The 14,309-nt window shown below is 47.8% G+C and overlaps 1 long non-coding RNA gene across 1 annotated transcript in view; it reads right to left on the bottom strand.

Moving 5' to 3' along the window:
• Window positions 1–876: 876 nt before the first annotated feature.
• LOC122466689 overlaps window positions 877–14,309 on the bottom strand; it is a 36,125-nt gene continuing 22,692 nt past the window's right edge. Inside the window, exons 3-4 of the long non-coding RNA XR_006292397.1 lie at window positions 7,853–7,975; window positions 877–991 (exon numbers count right to left, since the gene is read on the bottom strand). This is a non-coding gene — a long non-coding RNA (uncharacterized LOC122466689). The remainder of the gene's footprint in view (window positions 992–7,852; window positions 7,976–14,309) is intronic.

Here is a 14,309-nt window from a genome sequence, read left to right as displayed (position 1 = left end):
TTTATGGAAAATAGATCTTGTCAAATTAACTTGATATCTTTTTTGATGAGATTACAAGTTTGCTTCATAAAGGTTATTGATGTAATAGATTTCTGTAAGGCATTTGATTTGGCACTGCATGCTGTTTTGATTAAGAAACTAGAATGATACAAAATCAACATGTCATCCATTAAATGGATTAAAAACTGGCTGATAGGTCTTAAAATGTAATTGTAAACTGAGAATCATCACTGCATGGGTGTGTTTCTAGTGAGATCCCAAAGGGACCAGTTCTTGGCCCTATACGAGTTAACATTTTTATCAATTACCTGGAAGAAATCATAAAATTATTACTTATGAAGTTGGCAGATGATACAAAGATTGGGGGAGTGGTAAATAATGAAGAGGACAGGTCACTTATACATAGCAATCTGGATCACTTGGCAAGCTGTGCACAAGCAAACATGTGTTTTTAGTATGGCTAAATGTAAAGTCATACATCTAGAAGCAAAGACTGCATACTTACAGGACAGGGAACTCTATCGTGGGAAGCAATGACTCTGAAAGGGACTTGGGGTTGAGGTGGATAATCAGCTGAACATGACCTCCAGTGTAATGCTGTGGTCTAAAGGGCTAATGTGATCCTTGGATATATAATTAGGAGAATCTTGAGTAAGTAGGTTATTTTACCTCTGTATTTGGCACTAGTGCAACTGTTACCTGGGGTTCTTTCAACCCAAAGCTCTTGGTGACTTTTACTCTGTGCGAGGTGGTGTCAGGAAATAAATCAGGGGAGACACGGCCGTCCGACCATAGATGGCTGGCACGAACAGGACAACACAAGAGTGCTTTCACTTAAAGCTAAACTTTACTTAGTCTCAAGCACTTACACATGTCCGCAAAAGGTTAGTAAAACACCCCCAAGCCTTGATAATTGCCAAAGCTGAGCGTGGCTCTCAAGTGGCACAGCGGCAGGCTTCCGGTGGCCAAATCTTCCATCTGCCTGTGGGGACTGCAAGATGTATACAGAGAGAGAGTCCAAAAAGAGTCCAACTACCTCCAACTTCCCCCCCTTATTTGCACATTAGACATGTCCCTTAAACTAAACTTGTTACAAGCAGTTTCAGTGGTCCGTCAAAAGGTTCCTTCTGATTAGTGATTAACCAGGTGTGGGTTTTTCCAGAGTTTGCAGCCTTGAGGCCCCCAATAGACATTCCTGGGGCACATCCTGCTCTTCTAAAATGCATGCACCAGCCACTTCAACACAATTCTTATCAGGAAGGACGCGGGGTCAAGCTGTCCTCTCTGTGGCACCCAAAGCCCTCCCTCCCCTCCTGTCTTGGTTAAGCTAAGCCTGCTGCCTTGGCTAATTTACAGCCTGCTGACTTGGCTGCTTTTAACAATAAGCCATAGTGGTTTCAGGCACTTTACTGGTTTGCCAAAGTCTCCTGTACACAAATGCTGCTGGAATACTGTGTCCAGGTCTAGTGTCCACAATTCAAGAAGGATGTTGATAACATGGAGAGAAGACGTGAGAATGATTAAAGGATTGGAAAACATGCGTCATAATGAAAGGCTAAAAGAGCACACGCGGCCTAATTTAACAAAGACAAGGTTAAGGGGTGCCTTGATCACAGATAATAATGGGGAACCAATATTTAACAATGGGCACTTCAGTCTAGCGGACAAAGGTATAAAAAGATCCAATGTCTGGAAATTGAAGCTGGACAAATTCAGATTAGAAATAAGGCACACATTTTTAACCGAAAGGGTAATTAACCATTGAACAATGTTACCAGGAGCTGCGGTGGATTCTTCATCCCTTGAATTTTAAAGAAGATTGGATGTTTTTCTAAAAGATGCACTCTAGTTCAGGGGTTCCCAAACTTCGTTCACAGCTTTGAGCGTCCGCAGAGACTGCCGCTCGCAGCTCCCTGTGGCCCCGGTTCACTGTTCCTGGCCAGTGGGAGCTGCGGGAAGCGGTGGACCGGCCCGCATCACTTCTCGCAGCTCCCATTGGCCGGGAACAGCGAACCGGGGCCACTGGGAGCTGTGAGCAGCCGTACCTGCGGACGCTCAGGTAAACAAAGCAACTCGCGGCCCACCAGAGGCTTACCCTGAACAAGGCATGAACCAAGTTTGGGAACCCCTGCTCTAGTTCCAACAGTAATTAATTCAAGTAAGCCCTTTAGCCCATCGTAGATTCCAAGGCCAGAAGAGACCATTGTGATCATCTAGTCTGATTTCCTGTATAACACAGGCCATAGAACTTCTTCAAAACAATTCCTAGAAGTCAGAGTAGGAGATCAGACTGGGTGATCACAATGGTCCCTTCTGGCCTTATAATTTATGAATAAATAACTGCATCCACACTTGGGGTTGTACCAATTTAACTATTTCAGTAGAAAAATCACACTCTTAACCAAAATAGTTATATGGGCCAAACCTGGGTGTAGACACGGCCTAAGTCTCTAGTTGTTGTGGTTGCAAAGAAAAACTTAAAAACATGATTAAAGTGTCACTGATGCAGTGTTGGGTGTCTGAGTTTGCAGAGAGCCTGAAACAATAGCACCGAAGTGTGAACTGACTTGACTCATTCCTTTCAGTGCATGCCATAAAAATACCAATGGTGATACTTTAAATTGCAACATTGTTAACTCTTTCACTGCTCATCCAAACATGTAACAAAGGAGAGGGCATATCATGAAGATCTGCACAATGGATTTGGAGTGACTAATCATTCTGGGTGGGCCTTTAACACCACATGGTGGATGTTGCTGGGGGCTGGAGCTGATTTCTTCTTCTAGGTTTGTGGAGTGGCGGGAGGGACCCTCAACTTTCAACATTAGGAAAACACTGGCTTAGCTGTCGAAAGGATGGCCTTGACTCAGCAAATGCTTACTCATGTGAGCAGTCCCAAGGAATTCCACAGGACTACATGGATGGGTAAAGTTATTCACATGTGTGAGTGTTTGCAGATTCAGGGCCTCGACTGGTCAATCTCATGTATGTTGATTACCTTTCTCTCTGTCTGACTCCCCTGCACTAAAGCACTGAGGTAGGTTTAAATTATTTTAAATTCATTCTTGTTGACATTTACATAGGGTGTTAAACCATGGTATTATTAGGTTTTGTTTTAAAAAAGAGCCTGGATTGAGGCTGCAACTCTGGCTTGTTTTCTGCATGGCAGGGTTGGCAAAAGAGAGACTCAGACTGTATCCCCTGATTCCCCTGCCGCCAGTGGATTCAAAAAAAAAAAAAAAAAAAAAAAAAAAAGCAGCTCTAATTTTCTAAGTACCCATCAGCTGAATTCCACAGCATCAGTCGCAGACACCTGGAAGAAAATGTTAGATGCTGCCAGCATCACTAATTTGGCTCCTTTCATTTGCAGACGGCTCATCCTCCTAATTTATCCATGTGTGTGTCGCCCACTAGGAATGACTTGCCTGTGGAAGATTGCCCATCTGGCTCCATTTGTCACGCTGCACAGGAGCTTGACAAATGCCAACCAGATGGAAAATTCTGCCCGGAAGTTCACACTTCACTGGTGAATCACGCAGCTGAGAGCTATGATGCTCTTGCAACATCCATGGGAGGAAGTGGTGCGAGCCCCAGAGGAGCCCATGTATAGGGCTCCCTCTAGCTCAGCTTTTGGCTTCCTTTAAGGGAAATTGCGTGGTTGTTTCGACACATTCCCTCGACCACCATTCAAGTCCCTTTCCCGGCGCGAGGGATGAGGATGGCCCCTCAAGCCAGAGAATGATACTAGGAGGTCACACGTCACTGCTCTGATATGAGTGCAGAACTCTGCCTACAGGGCCAACAGCACCATTGGCCGATCATGGAACCTGGAGCAGTAAATGAGCTATGAGCTCCTTCCTCTGTCTACTGCAGGATTGTCCCCTGCACGATCGACCAAAGGTTTTGTGGCATCTACTCTCAAAGTGGCAGAGCCGTGTCTCCTGGATGATTTATCTGGAAGGCTATTCTAGATTTGCAAACCTCCAGGTTAAGCATTTCCTCTTTACTCCTTGTAACCCATCGCTCCTTGCTTTACCTTCTGAAGCCACTGGCCACTGCCTTCCTCTCTTCCCTTGATGCTTCTTACAGTGGTTTGGCTCGTCTAGCCTGAACCCTGAAGTGCAGAAGTCAACCGCAAAGGGGAAATAGTTTTTCTAAGACCAGAAGGGATTGGTATGATCAGCTACTCAGACCTCCAGAACAGACTTTCACTAGGGGAGGGAATTATTCTCCTCCACTATGTAAGTAAAAGAGTCCACCCTAGAGCTGGGGAGGCAGCTAGGCCTAGCGGATAACACATTAGCCTTAGCCACAGGAGTCCTAGGTTCTGTTCCTGGCTCTGCTACTGGGTGAGCTCAAGCAAGTCACTGCTCTGTGCCTCAGTTTCCCCCATGTGTAAAATGGGGATAATATTACTTCTGTCCTTGGTAAAGGGCTTTGTGGTCTACCAATGAAAAATGCTGTGTAAGAGCTAGGTATTATACGTGGATGCTCGCTGGGGTGGCTGTTTGCTTACTTTATACGACTTACCAGAGTTTCCTTAGCAAAGCCAGAGATCTGTTCTTCCTCCATACCTGTCCCTACTGCTGGAAGAAACAGATGGACCTTTTTTTCCTTAAGTATGGTTGTTCTCCGCTCATGATAAAATTCACACCATGCAGGTGGAAGGCTCCAACACACACAAATGGACAGGACTCTTGAAATGTCCTGAATAGGAATGAGTTAACATACTGACTAACCACAACTGGCCCATGCTTTACTGATTACCTCTTGCCATGTGTTTAAGCCCTCAGCTAATCCTCTATTATCTGAGGGATACTGTAAGTGTTCACAGTGCTTTCCAAACACACACGCACAGGGTCTCTGGTTGCAGGAGCTTACGGTCTATCTGGGTGGGCAAATGGAATATGCAGATGAACAAGTCACACACACACGGGTGGCTGAATAATGTCTGCATGGCCATCAGTGCTAGGCTTTACCAAAGGAGCGAGTTCTTAGGAGGAGGACAGAGCAGTGTGTGTGATGGATCAGCTTTGGGAGGCGGTTTTATGGAGAGAGAACAGCATGAAGCAAAGAGAGGAAGGGATGAGAGCGGGCGGATGCAGACAGCAGTGAAAAGGTGGAGAGTGGTGGAAGGCAGGGGCAGAGAGCTTGATCTTGGTGTGGGAGGAGACAAGCTCCTAGCACAGGGATTTGGGGAGGGAGGCGATGTGGGGTCCGACCTGCACCGGAGGAAGATGTAAGGCTAGTCTACACTAGAAGCGGCACTGCTGTGCTGATACAGCTTTGTTGCTGTAACACATCGGGTGAAGACACTCTCTGGCTGAGTGCTCTCCCGTCGGCAGGACACCCCGTCTGCGAGAGGCGATAGTTGTCAGCAGAAGCTCTCCCGCCAACGTAGCACCGTCCGCACCGGCGCTTACGTGACTGTAACTTACGTCGCTCCGGGGGTGGCTTGTTCACAGCCGTGGGTGACGTAAGTTATACTGACACAACCTGTAGTGTAGACAAGCCATCAGAGAACCAGACAATATACACAGTCTGATAGTTGAAAAGCACCCAGGAAGTCTTGCCCTTCGTTTGAAGTCATCTCTCACTTCCCTTTCTCGGGGTACCACAGTTATAAACCTTGCTCCGCACGGAATTAAAAAAATCTGTGTCAGGACTCAGGGGTTAATTTAAATATAGCCTTCCTCTTCCCCTGGCTCATGCCACAGTCACACTGCAGAGAACTGGTTGATGCAGACAGGACTTTGTTACAAGGAAACCAGTAGCCAGTCAATGGGCTTTTCTTGTAGTGCAAATTAAAAAAAAAAAAAAAATCATTCCTGGCTGGGGACAGATTATTGCTTAACAATACCCCTTCCTTTTACCAATCTTGCTGACTGCAGGAAAAACAGAGGAATTACCTCCATACTTTCCTTGTTTCATTCTCTAGGCACACTAGTGAATTATCCCACTGTTCATTCATGAGGTGGTGTACTTCAGTTTCCTCTCTTGTACAACCGACCAGTTTGTAATGGTTTTTCTGCTGTGCCAAGCTTTAAGGTTATTCACAGTTAATAGCTGAGAGGTGGTATTACCATGAAACCTTTGACATGAGATTTGCTTTCAATTACCATTTTTAGCTTGCTTAAAATTTCCCCCCAAATCATACACATTATCCATTATTACAGGATTACTCACTAGCGTTTATCCCAAGGTTTAACATTATGACAGTTTGACTACTCAGAGCCACCTCAAGGCTCAGTGTTTCTCACATTGCTTTTTGTACATTTCACCCCTGCCTTTGCTTCAGAGGTACACTGTCTTAACTTTTTGTTCTCCTCCTGCAGTTCTTAGCTATTTATTACCAAAAAAGGGTCCAGAATCTCTCCCCATTCTCCCAGTTCTGGCTGCCCCAGACAGGACCACATTCTCTGGTCTTTATTTAAAAGGATATTAAACTCTATTTAAAAATACCAGGAAGGTACCCAAAACATTAAATGCTAAACACCAAAGCCGCATCACACACTAGTTACTCATATCTGGCACAAGGGTCTGTCAATGTTGCAACTTTGAATGAGCTATTCAAATGGAGTTTTAGTGCCCTTGTTTTTTTTAAATAAAAAAACCCAAAACAACCCAACCCAATTTATCTTAAACCTAGAAACGGGATTTTACAAACCATAAGTGTTGGTTTAGGTCCTTAAACCCTTACATAATTACACACACACACAAATTCTCTTTTGCCTAACACCCCTTGCACAGCTTTCATTATTTTTACACAACTGTACCCAAATTACATTCCCATCTTGTACAATCGGAGGCAGACAAGATGAAAAATTTCAACAAAATCCAGCAGACTTCCGTCACGCTTTTTCCAAAACCAAACAAATGTTTCACATGAATATCTACAGTACCCTCCATTAAAACTTCAGAAAAACCAAACGTGTGAGAGAGGGGGGTAGAGTGGAAAGCAACCAATAACCCAGTGAAGTTATTTTAAAGTACAGGCTAACAGCAGCAAATTAAATAAACTGAGGAGGAGGAGAAAAAGAAGAAGAAAAGGATATAGTTAGCTCTGAGCAAAGGGTAGGGCTCCCTAAGTTTAAACAGTTGGGCACCCCTTACTCCTAGAGTTTTTATCCTGGCTCTGAGAGAAGAATGGGGGTTGTTACCCTGCTCCTGCAAACCCTGAATTTGTTCTCCCCAGTGTCTATTGCTTTTGTTTGCACCTCAAGTGAATTACAGGAGAGCCCTTCTCCATTGCAGTTGACTGCTTCCAAGCAACTCCATGAGTTAAGGGGCTCACTCTCTGCTTTTTCCACTTTGAAACTTTTTTTCCCTTCACTTCCCTAGGACCAAGTCACAGCTCCCATCTCTTAAGGTGGTCTGTTAACTCTGCTTCTCACTCCAAACCCTGTAGTGCCAAATTATCTTTAGCCAGCCCTAACTGTAATTTACAACCCTCCAGTTGCCTTTGCTGGAGTAGCACCAAACTTGAAAGATTACTGGCAGCCTCCCATAATGCTGTTTTTACTTCAAACCTCTTACAAGAGGTCTTAAGTGCCTCCTTTCCCTGGAGGGCATCCTGTCCCCAAGGGCACAGACCTCCTTCCGCTACCCATTTACCAAGGAGGGTGAGCTCTTCAGCCAGCCCCCATCTCTCTGGGTCCCATAACACCATCCCCATTTCCTTTTTAATCTCATCCCAGGTTGACCCCCGCACCTGGAATGAGCCCTGATTCTTCGGTATCCACTTATCCAAAAAGACCATTAGCCTAGCTTGCAAGAACCTGCAACTACCATCATGAGATCCCGCCATACCCCCTCCAAGCAGCTGTGTGGACTGTTGGGGAGGGGGACTTACCTGGCTGCAACTTGCCTGTCCAGCGTGATGTATCTAAGTCATGGCACCAAGGGGTTAGAGGGCTTTCCCTTCACCCTCTCCTCTGGTTCTTGTCACACAGACAGCAAGCAGAAGACCAGAAGTCTGAAGTGCAGGCAAGGCAAAGTTTATTGGGGTTAGTTCCAAACAAGCATATCCAGAGCTCTACACACCGGCAGAGTCTGTTTCCCAGTGTTCCCTTCCCAGCTCTGACACCACAGAGCATTCACTCCATGTCCCCCTTCCCAACTCTGATGCTGCAGAGCCTTGCCTATGTCCCTCTTCCTCCTTCCCCATTCTCATTTCCCATTTTCCCTATTCCTCCCTCTTCCTCCTTAGTAAATATACCTGCAATGCACACCCACAGACCCACCCCTTACAACTTAGGGTCATGTTCTATTTTGGGTCTGGGGTCTTCATCCCACCCCTTTTGTACTCCATGGGAGGGGTAAGGAGTGAGGTTGTGCTGCGGTCAGGGACGGGCATTTCTTTGGTCTTTGTGTTTTATGCCTCCCCCACAAGCCCGTTTGCCACTCCCGACTGGTTGCTTGGCTTTGCCTTGAGATAGGGTGTAACAGGGTCCTGGCCAGAAGGCCCTGAGCCAGGCCCCTGTTAACCTAGCTCCAATTAAGGAGGATTAATTGGGGCTGGCTGCGTATGCCATGCCTAATTGGTGAAAGAGGACCCCTGTGGGTCTTATTATCCAGGGGGCTATATAAAGCTGGCAGACAGGCAGGCAAGGGTCGGGTCACAGGCTGTGCATCCCTGCTGGCTGGAGAAACTAGCTGTCCCCCAGGTTGCTGGTTTACACCTGTCTGTAAATGGAAAGTGGTGGGAGCTGACACTGTTAATAAAAGAAGCACTCCTGATTGCACTTGGAGGAGGTCTCTGATTGGTGCGAGGGCAAGCGAAGGCCTCGTTACAAGTGGGGGCTCGTCCGGGATCCAAGAGCCAGCGAATGTGGTTGGCGGCCCGGTCACGGAGGAGACCCTGCAATGGCTGGTCAAACAGCAGGAGCAGAGGCAGAAGGCCCTGCAAAGTTTTCAGCAGTCCCCCCAGGCTGAGAGACAGGCCTTACTGACCTGGCAAGCCGAGCAACAGAAGAGTCTGCAGGACTTCATATGGGAGCAGACTGGCATCCAACAGCAGCTCCTGCAACGAGTGGTGAATCCTGTGGCAGGGGAAGCACCCGACCGCCAGGCTGGGGACTCTGTAAAGTGAGCCTGGCGGATGATCTGGATGCCTTTCTCGGGACCTTCGAGCGGGTAGCCACTGGCGCTGGGTGGGAGAGGGCAACCTGGGCCCTCCGACTGGCTCCATACCTGATGGGGGAGGCTCAAGCGGCCTGTGTGGCCTTGAGCGACGAGCAAGCCCAGAACTAAGAGGCGGTGAGGGCAGCCATTCGAGACCGGGCGGGCCTGTCGATGGAGCGGTACCGCCAAAAGTTCTGGGCGGCCCGATGGATGGTGGGGGTGTGGCCCCGGGCATACGCCCAGAGACTAATGGACTGGGCTACCCACTGGCTGAGGCCGGAGACGCGCACAGTGGGAGAAATGATAGACACATTGGTCCTAGAACAGTCGCTGCAAAGCCTCCCTGAGAACATCCGCGTCTGGGTGAGGCGTCACCAGCCTGGCACTGTCGAGGCAGCTGTTAGGCTGACCGAGGAGTATATCGAGGCAGAGGGTCCCCGGAGGGAGGACCGACCCCGGAAAGACAAGAAGTCGGGGAAGAGACTGGCAGAACCTTTTCCCGGGAAAGGCCTAGAGAGAAAGGGGGAGCCCCGAAGAGCACCCAAGAGGCCCGCCAAGCTTATTTGCTGGCAGTGTGGGAGACCTGGACACACAAAATGTGATAGCCCACCCACGCTCCATTATCAGGGCAGAGTTTTGTGGCTGGACTCAAGTTGGGGGGTAGAAAGAGGGGCAGAAACTGTCCACCATCCCAGTGAGGATTGGGAGGAACCCCCAAAAAGGCCTGATAGATACTGCATCAGCCTGTTCGCTGGTACCGAGGGGGATGATGAAGCCGCACTGGCTGATTGCAGGGGCAGAGATGGCCCTCAAATGCATTCAGGGGGACAAGAGGTTTTGCCTGGTGGCCCAGATACCCCTTGAAATAAGGGGCCGCTTCAAATGGAAGTGGGTTGGCGTACTAGAGGGGCTACCATACCCGGTCGTGTTAGGTAGGGACTGGGGCCCACTACCTAGAAGAAAGCAGAGGGGCACCCCAAAGGAGGGGGCAGATATCCCTAAACTGAGGGTCCCAAATGGGGAAGACAAGCCAAGTCCCAGAAATAGCAAAGAGGAGACTCCTAGACAACAGAGCCCAAAGCAGGCAGACCTGCGGGAAGGGTGTATGGGGGAGCTGGCCAGTTTGAGCCCCTTAGAAGGGTAACAGGGGCAACTGGAGCACCCCACAACACTGCTCCCCAGGAAAGGGACTCAGAACCCACTGGGTGGTGCGGGGAAAACTGAGGCACAGGGATGGTGGGATGGATCCTGATCCCCTACCAAAAGTAAAGGGGAACAGGGGAAGGAACACCTGCGGGAGAGGCAGAACTATGGGGGCAGCCACTCCCCGACCAGTGTACATTTTGCAGGAGGGGGATGGAGAAAACCCAAGGAGAGGATGCCGGGGATCTCCTGGCCAAGAGCAGGGAACTTACCCAGAGAAGCCCCCCAGGCAGAGGGGCTGAGGTTGGCCGGACCTTGCGGTTCTTAAGGGGAAGGCATGTAACAAAGTGCTGGCCAGGAGGCTCTGAGCCAGGCCCCTGTTAACCCAGCTCCAATTAAGGAGGATTAATTGGGGCTGGCTGAGTATGCCATGCTTAATTGGTGAAAGAGGAGCACCTGCGGGCCTTATTAGCCGGGGGCTATATAAAGCTGGCAGGAAGGAAAGGGAGTCATCCCAGGCTGTGCATCCCTGCTGGCTGGAGAATCTTGCTGTCCCCCGGTCCATAACTGTCTGTAAATGGAAGGTGGTGGGAGCTGACACTGTGAATAAAAGAAGCACTCCTGATTGCACTTGGAGGAGGTCTCTGACCGCTTTGCACGAGGGCAAGCGAAGGCCTCATTACACAAGGGTTGAGGCAATCTTAAAGTAACACTTTAACTGCTCTTATCTGTTCCCATTGTACTAACAAATTCAGCTGATAAGGCAGAAGCAACATCACGGTGTCTTTGTCCCTTGTTTACACAGTTTGGTAGATGAGTCTCACAAAGTCAAACCCAAAATTCTATCCCAGGCTAACAAACAGACCTATATACTAATACAGAGCACCTGGGCTCTGTTCCTAGCCTTGCCACTGTCCTGCTGTGTAACCCTGGGCAAGTCATCCCACCTTTGTTTCTCCTCTTACCATTTGTTGTCTGTTTCATTTGTGAGCTTTTTGGGGGAAGAATTGTCTCTAACAATGCGTTTGTACCGCACCTAGCACAGTGGGGCCCCAGTTGTAATTTCCAGATGCTACCGAAATACTAACCGTAATAATCATTTGCCTAATGGTGCTGTGTTCTATATCTGTACTAGAAGGAGTTTCTCTCTCTCTAACTTGACTTCTTGTTTCCCACAGACAATAGGAAAATCCTGCATGTAGCCCCTGCAATTTGAGTAAGGGGCCCAATTTCCTAAATCAAACAATCTCCTCTCCTCCCCACCTTGAAAGAGCAGAGTCCCATGATTTAGCTTGAAGGATAGCAGCAGAATGAGCTCCGCCAGCACTAAAGAGGGACAGCAGTGAATAAAGGCCTTTTGTAGAAGGGAGAGGCACCAGGATCACAACTTTAGAAAAAAAAAAAAAAGCCTAAACAGAAATAAAAATCAGGCTGGAGCCTGGTTTGATTTCATGGGGACTGGCTTTTTGGGAGGCTGTGGTCTGGTCAGAGAGGATGATCTCTTAGTTTTTTATCCTGTTGACTCCGTCCCAGAATAGAATAAGTATCATCCAGTGAAACTGTAGGCAAATCACTTCTCCTTCCGACGGTGGCCTAATTCTCCTCTTCTATCCATGTGGGGAATGGTTCTTTGGTTGTGCAGTCATATATACCACTGAGTGGAAAACGCCACTTGATCAGAAGAGTGACATGTCACACTCACTTTGCACTGGTGTCAATGAATACACAAGGTGCAGAGCAAGAGAGAATCAGTCCCTGGGTTTTACACCAGTGTAGCTCCCTTGATTTCACAGGCATCACTCATGATCTTCACCACCGTCTGTGAGAAGAGAGGGTGTGTTCTCAGCTTGCAGAATTCACTGGGGCAGGACATTGCGGGGGAAACACTACATCTGGACTTCAAATGGTTGCATCCTTCTACAACACAGGACATTTATAATCAGGCAGGCTAACATAGGGGGAATCTGGTGTTAGCTGATTGTCACGGGGACCTGAAGAAGTATTCTTTTCCGTATACAGCATTGCACAACTGATTTGCTGCATTACGAGACGGGGCTCATCATCTTCTAATGCATCTGGCATTGGCCATTACTGGGGGCAAGGTAGTGATGTTGATGGCCCAACTGTCTTGATCTCACATGGCAAATCCCATGCTCCTGTGATGCCAGTGAGGAGAGACGCAGACCTTGGTAGCATCCAAACGTTCTTTCTGTCTCTGCTCAGCTCGTCAATCCATCGAGCGATGTCTCTCGTGCCTGAGGGGCCTTCACTGAGCTACTGCTCTGGTACAGTACCTATGTGTTTCATCTACTGCTCTTAATAGCTTCACGCTTCTGCAAGATCTCTTCGTCTGGGATGTGTTGGCCAGGTTGGTAGCTGGGCTGCAGGCTGATCTGGTATTCAGCAGTAGTGAAGGGAGAGAAGAGCAGATATTCCATCATGTTGCCTCCATCCCTGAGCAGTCTTAAAGTGGCACTACTTTCCCGAAAGCCTACATGTATTTTATCTTTGCAGCAAGTTGGGCTCACCAGACAAGCTCCCTCGTAGTCAGCGTCTATTCTGCACCTTTCAAATGAGAGCGCCCCGAGGAGTTTGAAACACTGAAGGGCCTGCAAGCCCCATGAAAAGAAATGCTGGTTTCACATGTTGGTTTTGTGAAACGCTTTGTGCAGCAGTGGGTGGCGCACGAGATCGCTGTTGGATGGAAGCTGGTATAACAACGGATGGACATGGAAAGCAGCGTCACTGTCAGCTGGTGTGCAAAAGGAGCTTAATGTGCCCACCATGGCGGCAGGAGGAGGTCAGATAAGCTTGAGGGGCTGCTTTATCTTGAACCCTCCAGTTGATGACTTTTCCTTATTTACCTTCCCCTCAGCTAAGCTCACTCCTTCCTAGCCTAGCATACAAGCTAGCCTTGTCTTGCGGGATCCGGATTCTGAACTCCCGCTGGTGTACATCTGGAATAATCGCCTTGACTTCAGTGGGGAGAATTTTTGCAGGGCTAACTCCATTGATGCCCTGCGGGGAGTTACCTGTTACCCTGGCGTCTGTGAGTCATAAACTGGAATGGCATATCATTAGCTTTAGAACTTCCCTGGGCAGAGGATGGGCCAAATTCTGCTTTGTTATGTGGGTGTAAATGTGGAGTCAGTCCAATGGATTTACACCTGTATAACTGAGATCAGAATCTGACCTTGTGTGCATACACATGCTGAGGTCCTAACTTGGAAGGGAGAGCCCCCCACTATGAAAAAACCAGCACCACTTTGTGCAGCTTCAGGATATTCCTTACTGGTTTCCTATCCGTGTTTCCCATCTGAGCTCTGAGGAGATCAGACATGGGGGGGGCGGTTCCCTGGGATCCTGATGTGTGCATATATCTAACACATACTGAGGATAGTCCAGAAATAGCTGATTTCCATATTAGCTTCCAGCAGTAGCAATCAAGGAAGAGAAGGGAGCTTCTGTAGGGATTAATGACCAGTAGGGAGAGGATGATGGAGCACGACACAGAAAAGGACAGTTAAGTTTTAGGCTAGTCATTAATTTGCACCTAATGCCTTCCACCTCAATCTTCATTACTTATATACACTTGAAAGATGTTTGTGGCACTGTGTTGTTTCACATTATCCATCCCCGCATGGACCCGACGTTCAAAGCGAATCATTCCCCATTCCCGTCCGCCAGTGGATCTGTGCTGTTTAATTCATAACTGGAACACCTCCTGCTGCTTATATCTTTGCAAGATCATGAAAAGTAGCCCCTTTGTAAATTGCAAATGCCTTTGTCACATCTATTTTAAAATATGCACCATAAATTTTATGAAGCGTGTAAATATATATATTGGCTTTCTCACATAGGCAAATCAGTCTTATTCTGTTCTGAAACAGGCTTTATGAGGCTGCTCGGATTACAATCTATGCTGAATTCAGCAATCGGTGCTATATTTAAGTCTTATCTTTTAATTTTTTTATAGAGACAGGAACGTGTGTGTGTGTACACACACTCACACATAAAAGTCAGTGCTTTCAGCTATTATTCAT

This window comes from Chelonia mydas, chromosome 7 (assembly GCF_015237465.2).
Source record: "Chelonia mydas isolate rCheMyd1 chromosome 7, rCheMyd1.pri.v2, whole genome shotgun sequence".
Classification (NCBI taxonomy): domain Eukaryota; kingdom Metazoa; phylum Chordata; order Testudines; family Cheloniidae; genus Chelonia; species Chelonia mydas.
Note: the sequence above shows the minus strand (reverse complement) of the source record. Positions and strands in the feature narration are given on the sequence as shown.